At 43.3% G+C, this 21214-nt stretch overlaps 1 long non-coding RNA gene across 1 annotated transcript in view; it reads left to right on the forward strand.

Moving 5' to 3' along the window:
• The window catches only part of LOC122550077 (uncharacterized), a 36281-nt gene extending 15995 nt beyond the window's left edge, over positions 1–20286 (forward strand). The window contains exons 2-3 of the long non-coding RNA XR_006311738.2: positions 5700–5756; positions 18091–20286. This is a non-coding gene — a long non-coding RNA (uncharacterized LOC122550077). The remainder of the gene's footprint in view (positions 1–5699; positions 5757–18090) is intronic.
• Positions 20287–21214: the final 928 nt, after the last annotated feature.

The following is a 21214-nucleotide window of genomic DNA, read 5'->3' on the forward strand; positions in this document are numbered from 1 at the left end:
TCACCCATGCCACATATAGTGCATTCATGATACCATGGTCCATTTGCTGATCTGTCCTCGTATCCTTGGGGATCTTGTAACTCACACCAATCTCAGGCTGAGTTTTCTCCATCACAACATCCAAACAGAGCAAAGCCATGATCTTATGGAATGTCTGTATCCTGGAACTCTATATGTGCCTGAACTGCAATGACACCTTCCTGTTGCTGACATTGACAAACCCAAAAGCAACACTTAGCCAAAGAGACTGCTTCTCGGGAGAAAGTATCCAAGTAACTCTGCCGTCTCTATAGTCTCCCAATATCCACAACTTTAAGCCCAGCTCAGCAAAAGTGAGCCAAAGGTGCTCAAACTATAGCCACTTACCGCAATGTGATTCCCTGGAAAGTATTCAGCATGGAGTCCGGTTACTAGTGGTGTGCCACAAGGATCTGTTTTGGGACCACTGCTGTTTGTCATTTTTATAAGTGACTTAGGCGCAGACATAGGTGGATTAGTAAATTTGCAGATGACACTAAAGTCGGTGGAGTAGTGGACAGTTTGGAAGAATGTTACAAATTGCAGGGGGACTTGGATAAACTGCAGAATTGGGCCGAGAGGTGGCAAAAGGAGTTCAATGCGGCCTAATGTGAAGTGATGCACTTTGGGAAGAACAACAAGAATGCAGAGTACTGGGTCAATAGAAAGATTCTTGGTCGCGTGGATGTGCAGAGGGATCTTGGAGTCCATGTACATAGATCCCTGAAAGTTGCCACCCAGGTTGATAGTGCTATTAGGAGGGCATACGGTGTGTTAGGTTTTATTGGTAGAGGGATTGAGTTCCGGAGCCGCAATATCATGCTGCAACTATACAAAACACTAGTGCGACCGCATTTGGAATATTCTGGTCGCTGTATGTTCTATGTTCTATTTCCTGATTACCCACCAACCTGACCCAGTTATATGCCCTGATCTGATTAACTTGACCACATCTAAGCAGCCCTTGCACACCCTCCTGACCTGACTACAGTCTGACTAGATTTGACCACCCTATGGCCTTCTTACCCAGCTACCCACTCACCCACTTATTCTACCCACCGTCTCCCTTACCTCGCACAACTTACCCATCCACTCATCCATTCACTAAGATTCAAAGACTGGGTACCTAAACTTACCATAAAGCAGGGGTGCCATAAAAATTTGGTTTGCTCTGTCTTCTCCGAGTCCAAGAACATAGAACATTTAAAACATGGAACTGTAAAGCACAGGAACAGGCCCTTCAGCCCATGATATTGTGCCGAACATGACACCAAACTAAATTAATCCCTTCTATCTGTCCTTGATCCATATCCCTCCATTCCTTGCATATTCATGCACTTATTAAAAAGTTTCTTAAATGGCCCTAATGGATTTGCGTCCACCAGCACCCCGACAGTATGTTCCACACTCCTCTGTGGAAAATGCTTGCCCCTCTCATCTCCTTTGAACTTTCCCCTCTCACCTCAAGTACATGCCTCCTAGTTTAGATGTTTTAAGCCCAGGACAAAGGTTCTGACTGTCAACCCTAACTATGTGCCTCAATTTTGTAGACTTCTATCAAGTGTCCCCTCAGCCTCCACCACTGCAGAGGAAACAGCTGAAGTTTTTCTAGCCTCTCCTTAGAGCTCAGACCCTCTAATCCAGGCAGCTTCCTGATAAACCTCTTCTCTGCATCCTCTCTGAAGCCTCCACATTCTTCCTGTAATGCTGCGACCAGAATTGAACTCTAAGTGTGGCCTAACCGAAGTCTTATAAAGCTGCAACATTGTGACTCTGGTACTCAATTCCCCGACCAATAAAGGTAAGCATGCCAAACGGTTTCATTACCACCATATCTACTTACATGGCAGCTTTCAGGAAACTATGGACTTGAACCCCAAGATCCCTCTGAACATCAATGCTGTTCAGGGTCCTGCCATTAACTGTATACGTTTCCATAACATTTGATGTCCCAAAGTGCAGCATCTCACACTTACATGGATTAAACTCCATGAGCCATTTCTCCGCCCATATCTGTAACTGATTTATATCCCGCTGTATCGTTTGACAACCTTCTACACTACCCAGAACCTTTACAGATTTTCTCAAGAATTTTGGAAAAGCCAGACTTGGAAGGTCCTGGCCTCCTCCTATGCTATAAATATCTTTGAGTTCATGAGTCTATGGGGAGTTGGAAGGTGTTTGCTACTTTGGCAGCTAGGGTAAATTTTTCCATGCTACAATATCTTGCTTCTGCATTACAGCCATTATTTGGGATTGATTCCTGATGCTGCATGATGTGGTCAAGAGGTCTTGGGGCCAGGATTTGCTCTCCACACAGTAAGTTAATACCTAAGATTCACAAACCATGCAGTACTTACAGGTGACTTTCACCTGTACTGTATGGGTGTCTGTGAAATGCTGTTGACCTTTGAAGGGCATTATACCACAGAATGAAACACACTCCCGCCCACTCTGGGCGTGGAGACAGTCATTTATAGCTCCATTGTGCACTTGTTATTTCCATCACCATGGAAGGAAACAGTAATTGTGTTTCACACAGTGAGGGTCAAGCTCAGAACTTTATCCTCGCTGAACCCCATACTGTACATATTCCCTTCTTAGTAGCCCTCCCATCAACACAATTGGCTTCAAACATCCTCACATTCCACCCAATCTGTCTGCTCAATTATTCATCTCGTCACTTTACCCCTCAGTGTCAGGCATATTGAGTCAATTTGCCAGTTTTATGAGGTCAAAAATCACACACCACCAGGTTATAGTCCAATGGGTTTATTTGAAAACATGAACTTTCAGAGCTTCCTTCTTCAGGTGCGAGTGAGAGAGGGAGTCCCCAAACACAGAATTTATAAATAAATGATCAATGGATCATACAACTGATATGAATGAATTGAACAAACCTAAGATGGCTGTTAAATCTTTAATCAGTAAGAATGGAGATGCAGGTTTCAAGTGATTAATATGCAAATCCCAGAATTTCTTTCAAGTCACTGCCCTGAGATAACTTAAGGGTTTTTCAGTCTAGAAGAGGTGACATCTCAGGTCAGACAGTGCATTTTAGGTGTGAGGTCTTGTTAGAATCTATATGTGTCTCAAACTGGAATCACATTGATTTTATTTCCAAAGTAGGAATTTATAAAGTGCCACATTGACTGACTGTCGACAAATTGTATGCTTTTTGAACAAAATAGAATGTAATTGCAAATACAAATTCACCCTATAGATTTATATCTGTGTTTGTGTGTGTGTGTGTGAGAGAGGGAGAGGTGGGGGGGAGGGAAGAGAGAGAGAGAGACAGAGTGAGAGTGTGTATGAATGTGTGTGAGAGATAGTATGTATGTGCATTGTTGTATGTGCATGAGAGTGTGTGTGTGAGAGAGACTGTGTGTGTGATTGTGTGTATGTGCATTTATGTGTGCTTGAGAGAGAATGTGTGTGAATGTGAGGGAGTATATGTGTGTGTTGTGTCTGAGAAAGCGTGTGTATGAGAGTGTCTGTGTGAGTATGTCTGTATGAGAGAGTGTGCGCATGTGTATATGTGTGCGTGTGTGTGTGAGTGTTTTGTGTGGTGGGGTCACCTATAGTGCAACGTGAACTCAAGACACACACACATACACATACACACACAGGGTGAATTTGCATTTGCTAATTTGTATTTGGAGATACATTCTATTTTGTTCAAAAAGCATACAATTTGTAAACAGTCAATCTGGCATTTTATTAATTCTTACTTTGCAAATAAAGCCAGTGTGATTCCAGTTTAAGACACAGATAGACTCTAAACAAGACCTCACACCTAAAATGCACTAAAGTGACCTGAAATGTCACTTCTTCTAGACTGATAAAACCTTAAATTATCTCAGGACAGTGACTTGAAAGAAATTCTGGGATTTGCATATTAATCAATTGAAACCTGCATCTCCATTCTAACTGAATAAAGATTTAACAGCCATCTGAGGTTCGTTCAACTCATTCGCATCAGTTGTATGACCCTTTGATCTTTTATTTATAAATTCTGTGTTTGTGGTCTCTGTCTCTCACTCGCACCTGAAGAAGGAGTGAGGCTCTGAAAGCTTGTGTTTTCAAATAAACCCATTGGACTATGACCTGGTGTCATATGATTTTTGACCTTGTCCAACTCAGTCCAACACTGGCAGCTCCACACTAAATATTAGATTAGATTAGATTACTTACAGTGTGGAAACAGGCCCTTCGGCCCAACAAGTCCACACTGCCCCGCCGAAGCGCAACACACCCATGCCCCTACATTTACCCCTTACCTAACACTACGGGCAATTTAGCATGGCCAATTCACCTGACCTGCACATCTTTGGACTGTGGGAGGAAACCGGAGCACCCGGAGGAGGAAACCCACGCAGACACGGGGAGAACGTGCAAACTCCACACAGTCAGTCGCCTGAGGCGGGAATTGAACCCGGGTCTCTGGCGCTGTGAGGCAGCAGTGCTAACCACTGTGCCACCGTGCCGCCCACTGTACTGTACTCTTTCCCCTGTTGAAGCTAGGGTATTGCTGACTTTCGGTGACCTCTTCTCCTGTGCTACTCCTTTCCCTCCAATGCTTTATCATCAACCACAGTCGGATATTGAGCTTTTTTCTTATTCACTTGTGACACATGGATGTCGTTGGCTGGACAGCATCTTTTGCTCATCTCCAGTTGAAAAGGTGGTGGTGAGATCCCTTCTTGAACAACAGCAGTCCATGTGCTGTCGGTAAACCCACAATGCTGTCAGGGAGGGAATTCCAGAACTTTGACGAGCAACATGAAGGAACAGCAATATATTTCCAAACCAAGGTGGAGAGTGGTTTGGAGGGAAACTTGCAGATAGTGGTGTTCCCATGTATCTGAAGCCCTTGTCCTTCTAGGTGGAAGAAGAAATAAGTTTGGAAGGTGCAGTCTGAGGACCTTTGATGAATTTCTGCAGTGCATCTTGAGGATAAAGGTAGTTTTTCCTTAATACAATGCTTGTGTTTTTGTGCAACCTGCATTATAGAAAAATTGCGCGTTAGAAACAGCACTTAAAGTGTTGGTGATGTAATCGTGTTACAGCCAACGCACATTTTAAAAGTTCGCGCTTTAGAAACAGTATCCCCAATTTGTCAATCGTGTTACAGCAAATTTGCGTTAACAAAACGCGCGTTATAACAGAATGTCCTGCAGTATACACTGCTGCTACTGAGTGGTGGAGTGACTGAATGTTTGTGGATGTGGTACCAATCAAGTGGGCTGCTTTGTCCTAGACGATGTCAAGCTTCTTGAGTGTTGTTGGAGCTGCAGCCATCCAGGAAATTGGGGAGTATTCCATCACACTCCTGACTTGTGCCTTATACATGGTGAACATGCTTTGGGGAGTCAGGAGCTGAGTTAATTGCTGCTGTATTCCCAGCCTCTGATCTGCTCTTGTGGCCATTCTGTTTATATGGTTGGGCCAATTCAGTTTCTGGTCAATGGTATCAATTGTTCCCATTCACAATGGTTATTCCATCAGCATCCCAGCATGTTGCTTACAATTCTCACAACTGAGTTCCCCAGCTTTTCTCCAGTGACAGTGGCCCTGATGTTTTTTTAGTGGACAGACCCCAGGACAGACCATGGCCCTCCCCTTTGAACAATTTTGGGGAGCAAAGCCCCAACTGACAATTAACCTGTTTTTTTTCACAGCAGAGAGCGGCGGGAGCTGGGCGTAAGTGAAGTTGGAGCGCAGAGCTGGTCGGGAAGGTAAGTGATTGATATTTAAGAACTTACCTCGACGCCAACAGTCTTTTCACAGCAGAGAGCGGCGCGAGCTGGGCGGAAGTGAAGTTGGAGTGCAGAGCTGGTCGGGAAGGTAAGTGATTGATATTTGAGTGGGTGTGTTCTAGACCCCAGGCCCTACAAAGTAGGGCCTCCCTCCCATCCTCCTCCTCTAGCCTAACTTTAAAGTCCACAGGTAAGCTACTCAGGGTTCTTGTTTTGGAGACTAAGTGTAGAGTAATGGCAGCGCAGGCAGTGGAATGTTCCTCCTGCAGGATGTTGGAGGTAGGAGTGACCACCGATGCTCCTGCCGACTTCATCTGCAGGAAATGCAGTCAGCTCCAGCTCCTCACAGAACACGTTAGGAACTGGAGCTGGAGTTGGATGAATTGAGGATTATTCGAGAGGCTGAGAAGGTGATAGATAGAAGCTACAGGGACATAGTTACGCCAGAGAACAGAGGTAGCTGGGTAACAGTTAGAGGTGGGAAGGGGAGGAAGCAGGCAGTGCAGGGATCCCTTGTGGCCGTTCCCCTCAACAATGAGTATACCGCTTTGGATACTGTTGGGGGGGACGGTCTAGCAGGGGTAAACTGCAGTGACCGGGTCTCTGGCACGAGGTCCGGCTCTGAGGCTCAGAAGGGAAAGGGGGAGAGGAGGAGAGTGCTAGTTATAGGAGACTCTATAGTTAGAGGGACAGACAGGTGGTTCTGTGGACATGGGCGGAGACTCTCGGATTTGTTGCCTCCCGGGTGCCAGGGTCCGAGACGTCTCAGACCGTGTCTTCAGAATCCTTAAGGGGAAGGGTGTGCAGCCAGAAGTCATGTGCACATTGGTACCAACGACATAGGTAGGAAAAGGGGTGGGGAGGTCATTCAGGAGCTCAGGGAGTTAGGCTAGAAGCTAAAAGCTAGGACGGACAGAGTCGTCATCTCTGGGTTGTTGCCGGTGCCACGTGACAGTGAGGCAAGGAATAGGGAGAGAGTTCAGTTGAACACGTGGCTGCAAGGATGGTGTAGGAGGGAGGGCTTCAGGTATTTGGACAATTGGACTGCATTCTGGGGAAGGTGGGACCTGTACAAGCAGGACGGGTTGCACCTGAACCAGAAGGGCACCAATATCCTGGGAGGTAGGTTTGCTAGCACTCTTCGGGGGATTTAAACTAATTTGGCAGGGGGATGGGATCCAGACTTGTAGTCCAGCAAGTAGGCTAGCTGTTTGTCAGGATGTCCAAGAATGTAGGGAGGCTGTGGAGAAGGTAGCACTGACAGGGAATACTTGCGGACACAGAGATGGGTTCAAATGTGTATACTTCAACGCAAGGAGTATCAGAAATAAGGTCGGTGAACTTAAGGCGTGGATCGGTACCTGGGACTACGATGTTGTGGCCATCACGGAAACGTGGATAGAAGAGGGACAGGAATGGTTATTGGAGGTTCCTGGTTACAGATGTTTCAGTAAGATTAGGGAGGGTGGTAAAAAAGGAGGGGGGGTGGCGTTGCTAATTAGAAATGGTATAACGGCTGCAGAAAGGCAGTTCGAGGGGGATCTGCCTTTGGAGGTAGTATGGGCTGAAGTCAGAAATAGGAAAGGAGCAGTCACCTTGTTGGGTGTTTACTATAGGCCCCCCAGTAGCAGCAGAGATGTGGAGAAACAGATTGGGAAACAGATTTTGGAAAAGTGCAGAAGCCACAGGGTAGTAGTCATGGGCGATTTCAACTTCCCAAATATTGATTGGAAGCTCTTTAGATCAAGTAGATTGGATGGGGCAGTGTTTGTGCAGTGTGTCCAGGAAGCTTTTCTAACTCAGTATGTAGATTGTCCAATCAGAGTGGAGGCCATATTGGATTTGGTACTTGGTAACGAACCGGGACAAGTGATGGGCTTGTTAGTGGGTGAACATTTTGGTGATGGTGACCACAATTCTGTGACTTTCACCTTGGTTATGGAGAGAGAGATAGGTGCGTGCAACAGGGTAGGTTTTACAATTGGGGGAAAGGTAAATACGATGCTGTAAGACAGGATCTGAGGAGCATAAGTTGGGAGCATAGGCTGTCAGGGAAGGATGTTGTGGAAATGGGGAACTTTTTCAAGGAACAGATACGACGTGTCCTTGATATGTATGTACCTGTCAGGCAGGAAAGAGATGGTCATGTGAGGGAACCTTGGTTGACGAGGGAGGTTGAATGTCTTGTAAAGAGGAAGAAGGAGGCTTACATAAGGTTGAGGAAACAAGGTTCAGACAGAGAATTGGAGGGATACAGGATAGCCAGAAGGGAGCTGAAGAAAGGGATTAGGAGAGCTAAGAGAGGGCATGAAAAATCTTTGGCGGGTAGGATCAAGGATAACCCCAAGGCATTTTATGCGTATGTGAGAAACATGAGAATGACGAGAACGAGGGAGGTCCGATCAAGGACAGTAGTGGGAGACTGTGTATTGAGTTGGAAGAGATAGGAGAGGTCTTGAATGAGTACTTTTCTTCAGTATTTACAAATGAGAGTGACCATATTGTTGAAGAGGAGAGTGTGAAATGGACTGGTAAACTAGAAGAGATACTTGTTAGGAAGGAAGATGTGTTGAGCATTTTGAAAAACTTGAGGATAGACAAGTCCCCCGGGCCTGACGGGATATATCCTTGGATTATGTGGGAAGCAAGAGAGGAAATTGCAGAGCCGTTGGCAAGGATCTTTTCGTCTTCACTGTCAACGGGGGTGGTACCAGGGGACTGGAGAGTGGCGAATGTTGTGCCCCTGTTCGAAAAAGGGAATAGGGATAACCCCGGGAATTACAGGCCAGTTAGTCTTACTTTGGTGGTAGGCAAAGTAATGGAAAGGGTACTGAGGGATAGGATTTATGAGTATCTGGAAAGACACTGCTTGATTAGGGACAGCCAGCACGGATTTGTGAAGGGTAGGTCTTGCCTTACAAGTCTTATTGAATTCTTTGAGGAGGTGACCAAGCATGTGGATGAAGGTAGAGCAGTGGATGTAGTGTACATGGATTTTAGTAAGGCATTTGATAAGGTACCCATGGTAGGCTCATGCAGAAAGTCAGGAGGCATGGGATAGAGGGAAATTTGGCCAGTTGGATAGAGAACTGGCTAACCGGTCGAAGTCAGAGAGTGGTGGTGGATGGTAAATATTCAGCCTGGAGCCCAGTTACAAGTGGAGTTCCGCAGGGATCAGTTCTAGGTCCTCTGCTGTTTGTAATTTTTATTAATGACTTGGAAGAGGGAGTCGAAGGGTGGGTCAGTAAATTTGCAGATGATACGAAGATTGGTGGAGTTGTGGATAGTGAGGAGGGCTGTTGTCGGCTGCAAAGTGACTTAGATATGATGCAGAGCTGGGCTGAGGAGTGGCAGATGGAGTTCAACCAATGTCAAGTGTGAGGTTGTCCATTTTGAAGGACAAATAAGAATGCGGAATGCAGGGTTAACGGTAGGGTCCTGAGTAAGGTGGAGGAGCAGAGGGATCTTGGGGTCTATGTTCATAGATCTTTGAAAGTTGCCACTCAGGTGGATAGAGCTTGTAAGAAGGCCTATGGTGTATTAGCGTTCATTAGCAAAGGGATTGAATTCAAGAGTCGTGAAGTGATGTTGCAGCTGTACAGGACCTTGGTTAGGCCACATTTGGAGTACTGTGTGCAGTTCTGGTCACCTCACTTTAGGAAAGATGTGGAAGCTTTGGAGAGGGTGCAGAGAAGATTTACCAGGATGTTGCCTGGAATGGAGAATAGGTCGTACGAGGATAGGTTGAGAGTGCTAGGCCTTTTCTCATTGGAACGGCAAAGGATGAGGGGTGACTTGTTAGAGGTTTATAAGATGATCAGAGGATTAGATAGAGTAGACAGTCAGAAACTATTTCCCCGGGTACAACAGAGTGTTACAAGGGGACATAAATTTAAGGTGAAGGGTGGAAGGTATAGGGGAGATGTCAGGGGTAGGTTCTTTACCCAGAGAGTGGTGGGGGCATGGAATGCGCTGCCTGTGGGAGTGGCAGAGTCAGAATCTTTGGTGACCTTTAAGCGGCAATTGGATAGGTACATGGATGGGTGCTTAAGCTAGTAAATGTTCGGCACAACATCGTGGGCCGAAGGGCCTGTTCTGTGCTGTATTGTTCTATGTTCTATTCTGTGTTCTATGTTTTAACCTCTGTGCAGCTCCACAACTGTCTTCTTCTGACTCCCGGGGGCAAAGGTACTGCCATGGCTGATCGTGGCCCACTTCCTGGACTGGATAGGCACGAAGCCCAGTCCCTGAACACCCCAAGTGGCTGCCTGACCATGTCTAGTCCCTTGTACTGGATATCAGAGGTTGCCTTTGATCGTGTGTTGAGACCTCCTAATTGAAGGGTATCCTTTGATTTGACTGATTAGAGCCAAGGGTGTGGTGCTGGAAAAGCATCTGAGGCAGCATCCGAAGGGCAGGAAAATTGACGCTTCGGGCAAAAGCCCTTCATCAGGAACTACTGCACTTCAACCTTAAGACATGATACACACACAATGTGTTTGGCATGTATGTGGATGATGTAAAGGTGCAGGTGTGAGATTGGTATAGCATGGTGCCATACAGCAACATGTGCATGCCTTCAACAAATCATTCTTAGCAAACATGACAAGCTGCATGAATTAGTGAGTGCACTGAGATGCAAATCAAGAGAGATGTACTGTGAACATTTAAGCCCTGGCAGAGGGGCCAAAGTAGCTAAAAAGGCAGGGATGCTGTGAGCATCAAAATGGGTGCAAAGTGAATGTTTAAAAAGAAAGTGAGGATTCCTGTGACGAAGCATAGTCCAATCTATGAACCAGATACCTGTCCCTGCGTACAATATCCTTGAAAAAGAACTTCAATAAAAAGGAGCCTGGTGTGTTCTAAATGCATTATTGAAGTGTAGAAGCATGGTGCAAGTGGATTGGAGATGTGCCATGTCGATGTGTGAGGTTGGAACATGTCGAATGTCCAGGTGTATGGATGGCCTGCACAGTCACTGGGCATGGAGTGCTCGTGTTGGTGTTTGTGCTGGAGTCACCAGGTAGCCACTCTAACTTTCATGCTAGGAATTGTTGTCTCCAATTAATTTGTACCTGATGTATGGGAGAATAAAAATACTGCATATAAAGGAGGCAAGATTAGATCATAGTGAGATGTTAATGCATGATAAGACTTCTTGCCAATCATGAGTGAGAATTTTGACTTGCAATTCAATACTTGGTTGGAAAATTGGACTTTTTGCTCTCAATATCGTGATGCTCCTCACTGGTCATCTTACATGATTTTTCCAACTTTCTCACCAGTATTGGGAAAGATTCTGTCTATGGTCTCTACTATCTACTTGAAGTTGATTCAATGAAAGCTGTTATCTCAGTCTTGCCTGAAATTAATCACATTTTGCTGAGTACTGTGTCATTGTTTGCTGCTATCTACAAGTAGCAAGTTGGAGTCCTTGAAATGAATCAATCGGGAGACAGCTGGTCTGAAGTTGATAAAGGTGTCCACATATCTGAGATGTATCTGAATGTATTTAAATTGCTCACTGGAAACAGGAGTCTTTGAAAGTGATTGAAAATGAGGTTGACCATCTGAAGTTGATAACATTTACAGGCCTTCAATAAAATTTGATTTAATGTAACCTGCTGGTGCAGGATCTGTGATAATCAGATCACAAAAATGAACAAGATTGGAAAGAAATAACTTGTCTGCTTTTTGCACAGAGAAACACTAACTATTAGCCTTCTGGCAATAAGTGTTGTTAGGCAGCTACTGATCTGCTCTTTAAGGTAAAAGATCTTATTCACACAGGTAAATCTCTAAATATCTTCTAACTGTAGATGCACCTGGATTGCTGCTTGGCAACACAAAACCTCTGCAGTATATTCTGCACTAGAAAACAACACTGTCACACCCCATGTTGCAGCACATGAATCGGATAGCACGAGCGATGATGATGTCCCCCATGCATAGCTGAAGAACTCATTGAAGGATGCCACCAGAAATAGGGGAAATTACATATTCTGAAACCAGCAACATGCTGTTGAGACTAACACTCTACCTGCTGTGTCTGTAGCTTAGAGAGAGAAGCATGCAGCAGGAAAGAGAGATTGTAGTAATGAAATTGACCTCATAATGAAGAAGCTGATCTGCAGATACCACAGGAAGTAGCCCTGCCAATCCCGCTCCCACACAGGAGGTGCCCCTCCCCTCAACCCCCTTGACACACAGGAAGTGATTCCCTTCATTCCCAGGCCCTCTGCCACACAGAACTTGCCTATATCACTTTATAACAAAATACAGTTGTCATTGCACAGTGAATAATACACACCATACCTGAACATATATATTTTGTCATGCTGATATTTCAATTAATGGGAGGCACGGAGCTCCCAGCTCAAACATGGACCACATTCATCTGGTTCGTGGTTCACAATGAGCAGATATACTTCGGTCCAACTCGTCCATGCCAACCAGATATCCCAACCCAGTCTAGTCCCACCTGCCAGCACCCTTCCCATTCATATACCCATCCAGATGCTTTTTAAATGTTGCAATTGTACTAGCCTCCACCACTTCCTCTGGCAGCTCATTCCATACATGTACCACCCTCTGTGTGAAAAGGTTGCCCCTTAGGTCCATTTAATATCTTTCCCCTCTCACCCTAAACCTGTGCTCTCTAGTTCTGGACTCACCCACCACAGGGAAAAAACTTTGTCTATTTATCGTATCCATGCCCCTTATGATTTTATAAACCTCTGTAAGGTCACCCATCAGCCTCTGACGCTCCAGAGAAAACAGCCCCAGCCTATTCAACCTCTCCCTATAGCTCAAATCCTCCAACCATGGCAACATCCTTGTACATCTTTTCTGAACCCTTTCAAGTTTCACAACACCGTTCCGATAGGATGGAGACCAGAATTGTATGCAATATTCCAAAAATGGCCTAACCAATGTCCTGTACAGCCGCAACATGACCTCCCAACTCCAGTACTCATTTCTCTGACCAATAAAGGAAAGCATACCAAATGCCTTCTTCATTATCCTATCTACCTGCGACTCTACTTTCACGTAGCTATGAACCTGCACTCCAAGGTCTCTTTGTGCAGCAACACTCCCTATGACCTTACCATTAAGTGTATAAGTCCTGCTAAGATTTGCTTTCCCAAAAATGCAGAACCTCACATTTATCTAAATTAAGTTCCACCTAACATTCCTCAGCCCACTGGCCTATCTGATCAAGGTCCCATTGTAATCTGAGGTAACCTTCTTCGCTGTCCACTACACTTCCAATCTGGTGTCATCTGCAAACTTACTAACTGTATCTCTTATGCTCACATCCAAATCATTTATATAAATGACGAAAAGTAGTGAACCCAGCACCGATCCTTGTGGCACTCCATTGGTCACAGGCCTCCAGTCTGAAAAACAACCCTCCACCACCACCCTCTGTCTTCTACCTTTGAGCCAGTTCTATATCCAAATGGCAAGTTCTCCCTGTATTCCATGAGATCTTACCTTGCTAACCAGTCTCCCATGGGGAAACTTGTCGAACGCCTTACTGAAGTCCATATAGATCACATCTACCGCTCTGCCCTCATCAATCCTCTTTGTTACTTCTTCAAAAAACTCAATCAAGTTTGTGAGACATGATTTCCCACGCACAAAGTCATGCTGACTATCCCGAATCAGTTCTTGCTTTTCCAAATACATATACATCCTGTCTCTCAGGATTCCCTCCAACAACTTGCCCACCACTGATGTCAGACTCACCTGTCTATAGTTCTCTGGCTTGTCCTTATCATCTTTCTTTAGTAGTGGCATCACGCTAGCCAACCTCCAGTCTTCCGGCACCTCACCTGTGACTATCGATGATACAAATAGCCCGGTTAGAGGCCTAGCAATCACTTCCCTAGCTTCCCACAGAGTTCAAGAGTACATTTGATCAGATTCTGAGGATTTATTCACCTTTATGCGTTTCAAGACATCCAGCACTTCCTCCTCTGTAATATGGACATTTTTCAAGACGTCACCATCTATTTCCCCACATTCTATATCTTCCATGTCCTTTTCCAGAATAAACACAGATGTAAAATACTCTTTTAGTATCTGCCCCATTTCCTACGGCTCCACACAAAGGCCGCTTTGTTGATCTTTGAGGGGCCCTATTCTCTCCCCAGATACCCTTTTGTCCTTAATGTATTTGTCAAAACGCTTTGGATTCTCCTTTACCCTATTTGCCAAAGCTATCTCTTGTCCTCTTTTTGCCCTCGTGATTTCCCTCTTCAGTCTACTCCTACTGCCTTTATATTCTTCTAACGACTCACTCGATCTATTCTGTCTCTACCTGATCATATGCTTCCTTCTTTTTCTTAACCAACCCTCAATTTCTTTAGTCATCCAGCATTCCCTATAACTACCAGCCTTTCCTTTCACCCTAACAGGATTATACTGTCTCTGAACTCTTGTTACCTCATTTCTCAAGGCTTCCCATTTCCCGTTACCTGCGAACATCTGCCCCCAGTCAACTTTTGAAAGTTCTTGCCTCATACCATCAAAACTGGTCTTCCTCCAACTGGGATTTCCCAGACGCTACAGGTGTCAAGTACTGGTTGACTTACTATTCCTGTAGGGCAGGGAGGCAATCACATTAAACATATCAAATTCTGACAGGGTGGCTGTTTCCCCTGACTGGCAGATCATTAACATCGGCAGATCACATTCTCGGGATATGGGGGAGACCATTTAGGACTGCAATAAAGAGAAATCTTTTCACTCACAGGGTGGTGAACCAATGGTATTCTCTACCACAGAAAGTTATGGAGGCCAAGTCACTGCATACATTTAAGAAAGAAAAAGATTGATAGACACAGAAGGTGTCAAGATAAAGAGCAAGAGTGGGGAATTGAGACAAGAGATCATATTGAATGGCTAATGGGCTGAAGGACCTACATATTTACTACATCTCATAAACATCATGAAACTCACTTTTCTAAATGCCATATCTATTAATGGAATTTGCTGTGGTAGGATTTTGTACCCTTGTGCCACAGCATTAGCTGGGATCTTTGGACCTTATCACTGGTCAATTGATAAAACCACTATGCCACTAGCCAGCCCATACGTAAGCCAGAAAAATGGAGGCTATTCCATCACATTCTGAACTTGTGCCTTGTAAAGAGTGGACTGACTTTGAAGAGTCAGGATTTGAGTTGAAGAATTTCCAACTTCTGATCTTTTCCTATGGCCACAATTGTGGTCCAGATCTGTTTCTGATCAAAGGTAACCCTTACGATGTCAACACATGGTATTCAGGGGCAGCAATGGCATTGCATGTCATAGAGATATGGTGAGATTCTCTGATGAACATATTTCTCTTTGTACTTTTTATCTCATGCCAATTGTGATCAATTTGTTTACTGCTGACTAGAATCAGTCTTTTTGACTGAATAGGTAGAATACGCTTTGTTGCCATGTGTTAGTATCATTTCAAATGGGTGATTGAATCACCTCTGTCTATATGGATAATTTAATAATAGTTAATGGCCAAGTCTGCATACATGACAGGAACACTTAATGGTGTTTACCTGACTGCAGCAGGAGACAGATTTAATCATTTGTGATTGTTTGTCTCATAAACATTTTCTACAAACAAGGCTCTCATTACTTATCCTTAGCCTAACTGGCAGCAATACTTAAAACTGCAATGCGAAAGATATATAATTCATCAATCCCTCCTAATAACGGGTCGATACATTAAAAAGCTGGTCTTTTCACTCCATAGATGCTGTCTGACTTGCTAGTGTCAAATTCTAGTTTTCTTTTTAAATCACATTTGTAATTTTGAATATAAAATGTAATTCCAAAGCTCCAAGTATAATGCTGGCAGTTTTGGATGACCTGCTCCTTCAAGCAGTTCTTTGACCTGCCTGACCAGAACTCAGCAAAATCAGTGGAGTTACAAGATGGGTTGCAAACTTGGAAGATCGAGGCCTGAATCTTTGGCAATACAATTAAATAGTGCAACTTTGTTTGAAACATCACGCCTCACCTCCATTATCCAACAAAGATCAGGTGTGGTGAGACAAACGATGAATCAGAATTGTCATTCAATGGAAATTTGGAATAGAAAAATACAACCTCAGTTGTTTGCACTGGTGGAGAATTTACCGTTCAAAGAGTTTATCAAAATTGTAGCTTTGTGCTACTGAATTATTCAAGAAGGTTGGCCATTGTGAAAATTTAAATGATTGGTTTTCTTTGAACATGTGGTAAAGAAGCTTGATATAAGCAAGTTCATATATATACTATACTCGAATTTAATAGAACATAGAACAATACAGCACAGAACAGGCCCTTCGGCCCACGATGTTGTGCCGAACATTTGTCCTAGCTTAAGTACCCATCCATGTACCTATCCAATTGCCACTTAAAGTTCGCCAATGATTCTGACTCTGCCACTCCCACAGGCACTGCATTCCATGCCCCCACCACTCTCTGGGTAAAGAACCTACCCCTGACATCTCCCCTATACCTTCCACCCTTCACCTTAAATTTATGTCCCCTTGTAACACTCTGAAGTGAGGCCTTTATACTGTTCTGCACTCTCGCTCATACTGTAAACAAAACAGGCTACCTAATTATAAAAGACAGCCACAAAGATCTGAAAACACACAGCGAAGCAAAATTTCAACATATTTCCTGACCTTCTTGTTACAGAAACCAAAGTCCAGAGAAATTACAGCCCTATCTCACTCCTTAGGGTTCTTACATAACTGACTCCTTACTTACTTTGCCATTGACTATGGAGACATTTCTGTGAATCTTTCAAGTCTAATAATATGAATTTATCACAAATCTGAGAGTCTAAACTTTCTCAGTTCTAATAATCTGCAGAATTCTCACCTGGTTTGGAAGTTTCACAAACTAAATGCTTCTGCTAAGGGGACTTGTTTCCAGTAAAGCCTTAAACTGCCTCTAGGAGAGAAACCAAGCACTTCTAACTCAATACATATCTTCTGAATTGAATTTAAAAATCTGTTCAATCTTAGATTCTTCTGAATGAAGATAAAGCTAATGACTTTAAATGCTCGCCCGACTTTTCGAAAACCCACTATAACTGATTTTCCAACAACATCACAGGGGGCTGCAATCATCTGTTTTCTGAAAACTATGACATTTAGTTGCCGTTATAGAGTCATGGAGCCATATGGCATGGAAACAGACCCTTCGGTCCAACCAGTCCATGCTAAACATAATCCTAAACTAAACTGTTCCAAACTGCCTGCTCCTGGCTCATGTCCCTTCAAACCTTTCCTATTCACATATCTATCCAAATGTCTTTTAAACATTGTAATTGTAACTGCATCCACCACCTTCTCAGGAAGTTCATTAGTTATGAGTAAAGTTCATCAGTTCTCAGGAAGTTCATTAGTTATTAGTTATGAGGTGAATTTTTTTACACAGAGTAAAAAAATCTGTGTAAAAAAATTCACTTCATGTCTTTTTTAAAACTCTCCCCTCCCATCTTAAAAATGTGGCCCCTAATCTTGGAATCCCCCACACTAGGGAAAAGACAATTACCATTAATTGTATCTATACCTCTCATTATTTTATAAACTTCTTTCAGATTGCCTCTCAACCTCCCATGCTCCAGTGAAAAAAGGTCCCAGCCATTCTTTATGACTCAAACCTTCCATATCCAGCAACATCCTGGTAATTCTCTTCTGAACCCGCTGCAGCTTGATAATATCCTTCCTTTTAACTGAGTGACCAGAACTGGGCACAATATTTCCAGAAGAGGCCTCACCAATGTCCTGTACAACCTCAACATGATTTCCTAACTCCTATACTCAAAGGACTGAGCAATGAAGGCAAGCATGTAAAATGCCTTTTTAACAACCCTGTGACGTAAACTTCAGAGAATTATGTCCCTGCACCCCTAGGTCCCTCTGTTCTACAACACTACCCAAAGCCCTACCGTTAATTGTATAAACCCTATTCCTGTTTTTTGTACCAAAATGCTATACCCTGCATTTATCCAGATAGAACTCCATCTGCCATTTTTCAGTTCATTGACCTGATTGACCAAGATCCCTTTGTAATCTTAGATAACCATCTTCACTGTCACCAATTTTGGTGTCATCTTAGTAAACTTACTAACCATGCCTTATATATTCTCATCCAAATCTTTCCATAAGGACTCTAGCCTTCCTTTGAAAGAAAACCCTTCACAGATGTAATCATTAGCCAACTGCCTCTACTTTGAAATACAAATTCTCAAAATGATTTTAACATCTATGTAAATTATGTACCTTTAATCATCCATCCACAGACAAGTCACTAAGACACCGCTGAACAGGAGTGCACACAACCTTGGAGCAAAGACCTGGACATGGTATTCCACTGAGAAGAATCATGTTAACCACTGACAATACATGGCAACCTGGTCCCATGGAAGGAGGTCTTCTTTGCGGAGGCTGCAGATGTTAGCAGCAAGATCAGCAGCCTGAAAACTTGAGTCTCCTCAGGCAGATGTACTGACACATAGTGAAAACAGTTGATCGTCGATCCTGGTATCTCACCTTCTTGGAGGTGGCTCTCCATGTCAATCTGTTTTATTCTATGAAGTGGCATGGGGCACAAGAGAAGACAGCTGTTGCTGGTGTTAAATTGCTCCTGGGTGTTGCCGGTGATGCCACTGTAGTTTTCATCAAAGGTGTAAGGTAGAGCTACACAAGCTGCTTTTATGTTGCACTGAAGGCTAACAGCAAGGAAGTGTGGCTGAAGATGAATGAAGAAAAAGATAAATGAAATAACTTCCAAGAAGTTGCCAATCTCCTGCCAAGTCCAAAAGCACTCTCCGAGAAGAAATGCTCTCAGCAGCAACCTTCCATCATGACCGTCCCTGCAGCTCTTCAGCTTCACTGAAGAACCATACCCCACTGTACACTAATCTTTGTGAACCTGACATTTTGCTGCCAGTTCAAGAAACAGGTCAATTGACTGATCAAACCAAAATCCTTGGTTAAAAATGAATTTAATAACCCCTTTCAATTTTTAAATATCTTGCCTGACAACCACACAGAGGTTCCCCACTTACCTTTAAACCCGATGTGGAGAATTCTAAAAGAGGACAGGATAATGTCAGGATGAACTCTCAGCAAGAGCTCACCCAAACCTGCTGAAAATTGGAAAGATGATATTGATAGATTTTTGATAGGCCATGGTAATAAGTGATATGGAACCATAGTGGTAAATGGTGTAAAACACGATCAGCTATGATCTAATTAAATGGCAGAAAAAGCTTGAGGAAATGTATAACCTATTCCTGTTCTATGTTCCTAAATCTGGATCTATTGTTAATTAACTGATGGCGATTGATTACAATGATTAATGAATGACTCCACTATCATGGTATCATTCAACTCCCAGGATGTCAGAAAGCAGCCTTGGAATTTGTCTTTTCTCATTTTGCAATTCCTCATGACCTATTCTGCACAATATTAACAAAAAGCAGGGTATCACCATTGACTGAAAAGAGGACCAATAGCAAGTGATGGAAGATGAAAAGATCACGATGGTGCAGTAAAAAGCACAGATTGGCTATTGCTGACATTAAGACAGATGCACAAGGTCCTCATTTACCAATTAAATGGAATTTATGCTGGCCACTTCTACTGGATATACTTAAAATTACTCAACTACTCATAGGTTCACCTGTTTTTAAAAAATCCTGAATGTATTAAGTTTAGTGGCAAAGTCAGTGCGGATGGGATTGTGGAGGTCAGATCCTTTCACAAACATTAAAAGGTTAGTCGTCATGGTTTTGGAGGATTCCTTCTATTCAGTCCCGAAAAATCTGTCACCCATTTTGGTCCTTCAATTGTGAACCTGCAGATGTGTATGAATCTTCATTCAGCCTTGGAACTAAGGATATCAATATTCCCCAGATTCCAGTGTCCAGTCAGCATTTATCTGTCCTCAACATCTTAAAAATAACACAGATTATCTCATCATTATCACATTGTTGTTTGTGAGAGCTGCTGTGTGTAAATTGGATGCCTCATTTCTTATATTACCACAGTGACTTCACATCAAAAATATTCATTGGTGATAATGTGCTTTAGCTTTGACATGTCTTGTGGTTGTGAATGGTACATACTTGTGAGTCTTGTCTTTTTGTGCCTAATGGATGTTAATTATTAGCATTGGCATTTTTAATTTGATAGTTAGATTGATACAACTAAATAATAAAACTTGCTCCCTAAAAGCATTGTGGGTCTACCTACAGTATATGAAGACACCTCACCACCACATTCTCAAGGGCAACAAGAGATTAATAATACCTACTGGCCCAACAAATGGTGCCTATATCCAATAAATAAATTTTAAAATGCCCCTTTTTAAAGGGACATGAATATCGACATGATACAAAGAGAAAAAGGAAATGTATAATTTTACATGACACTCGTTATTACACTGTCAACTATGCCTCCCAGTTCTTCTGATTTCAAGGAAGGGCATAACTGCATGGACTGACACTGTGTACTCTCTCAACAGGTTCACACTGGTAAGAACATAACCACAAAAATGAGGCAAACAGCCAGTGTAAAGTAGTTGACAGATGGTGTCTACCCAGGAGCTGTGAACGGCCGCCAATCTGTATTCCAGGAGTAGACTTGAAGAATTTCCTCTGATTTGCCTGTGTCCTCTACCTCCTTCCATAAAGGATTGCCAACGATTAGAAGCATGTGACTCAAATGCAACCAGAAGTTGAGTAACAGTTCCTTTAAATATTGAAGCACAGGCCGTGCACACTTAACAAATATATAGAACACCCAAACTGCAAACTTTAGAAGCAGCCTGAGAGTCTGTGAGATGATTTACAAACCTACTGGAGGCATTACTCCATGTAAAACTCTCCAAACCACATTCCCGATGGATCACAGGCAACCTCCCTCTATTGGGAAGTTCAGCTTCCACCAAATAGGATGTTGGAGAGTGTCTAGTTAGAAGATCAGGCGGAGGAACTGGAAAGTATGCAACAGCAGCTTTTACAAGAAACTCCTCCACACAGACCCAGTTGCACTTGCCTCATAATTTATGGTTTCACATTTAATCGATGGGATCTTTTGTCAATTAATACATTAACTAATAGAAAGTAGTTGTTAAAATGCACCTCTGCTCTTTGCTATATGTGGATCTAAGGTGTAACATTCGCTTTGAATTATCATAATCCTGTGGACCAAGTTAAAAATCAACTTGGTGAAAGTGAGGACTGCAGATGCTGGAGATCAGAGTCAAGATTAGAGTGGTTCTGGAAAGGCATAGCAAGTCGGGCAGCATCCAAGGACCAGGAAAATCGACGTTTCGGGCAGGAGCCCTTCATCAGGTATCATATTCCTGATGAAGGGATCCTGCCTGAAACATTGAATTTCCTGATCCTTGGATGCTGC

This window comes from Chiloscyllium plagiosum, unplaced genomic scaffold (genome assembly GCF_037043375.1).
Source record: "Chiloscyllium plagiosum isolate Xiang-an unplaced genomic scaffold, Cpla_swu_hap1 HiC_scaffold_5, whole genome shotgun sequence".
NCBI lineage: Eukaryota > Metazoa > Chordata > Chondrichthyes > Orectolobiformes > Hemiscylliidae > Chiloscyllium > Chiloscyllium plagiosum.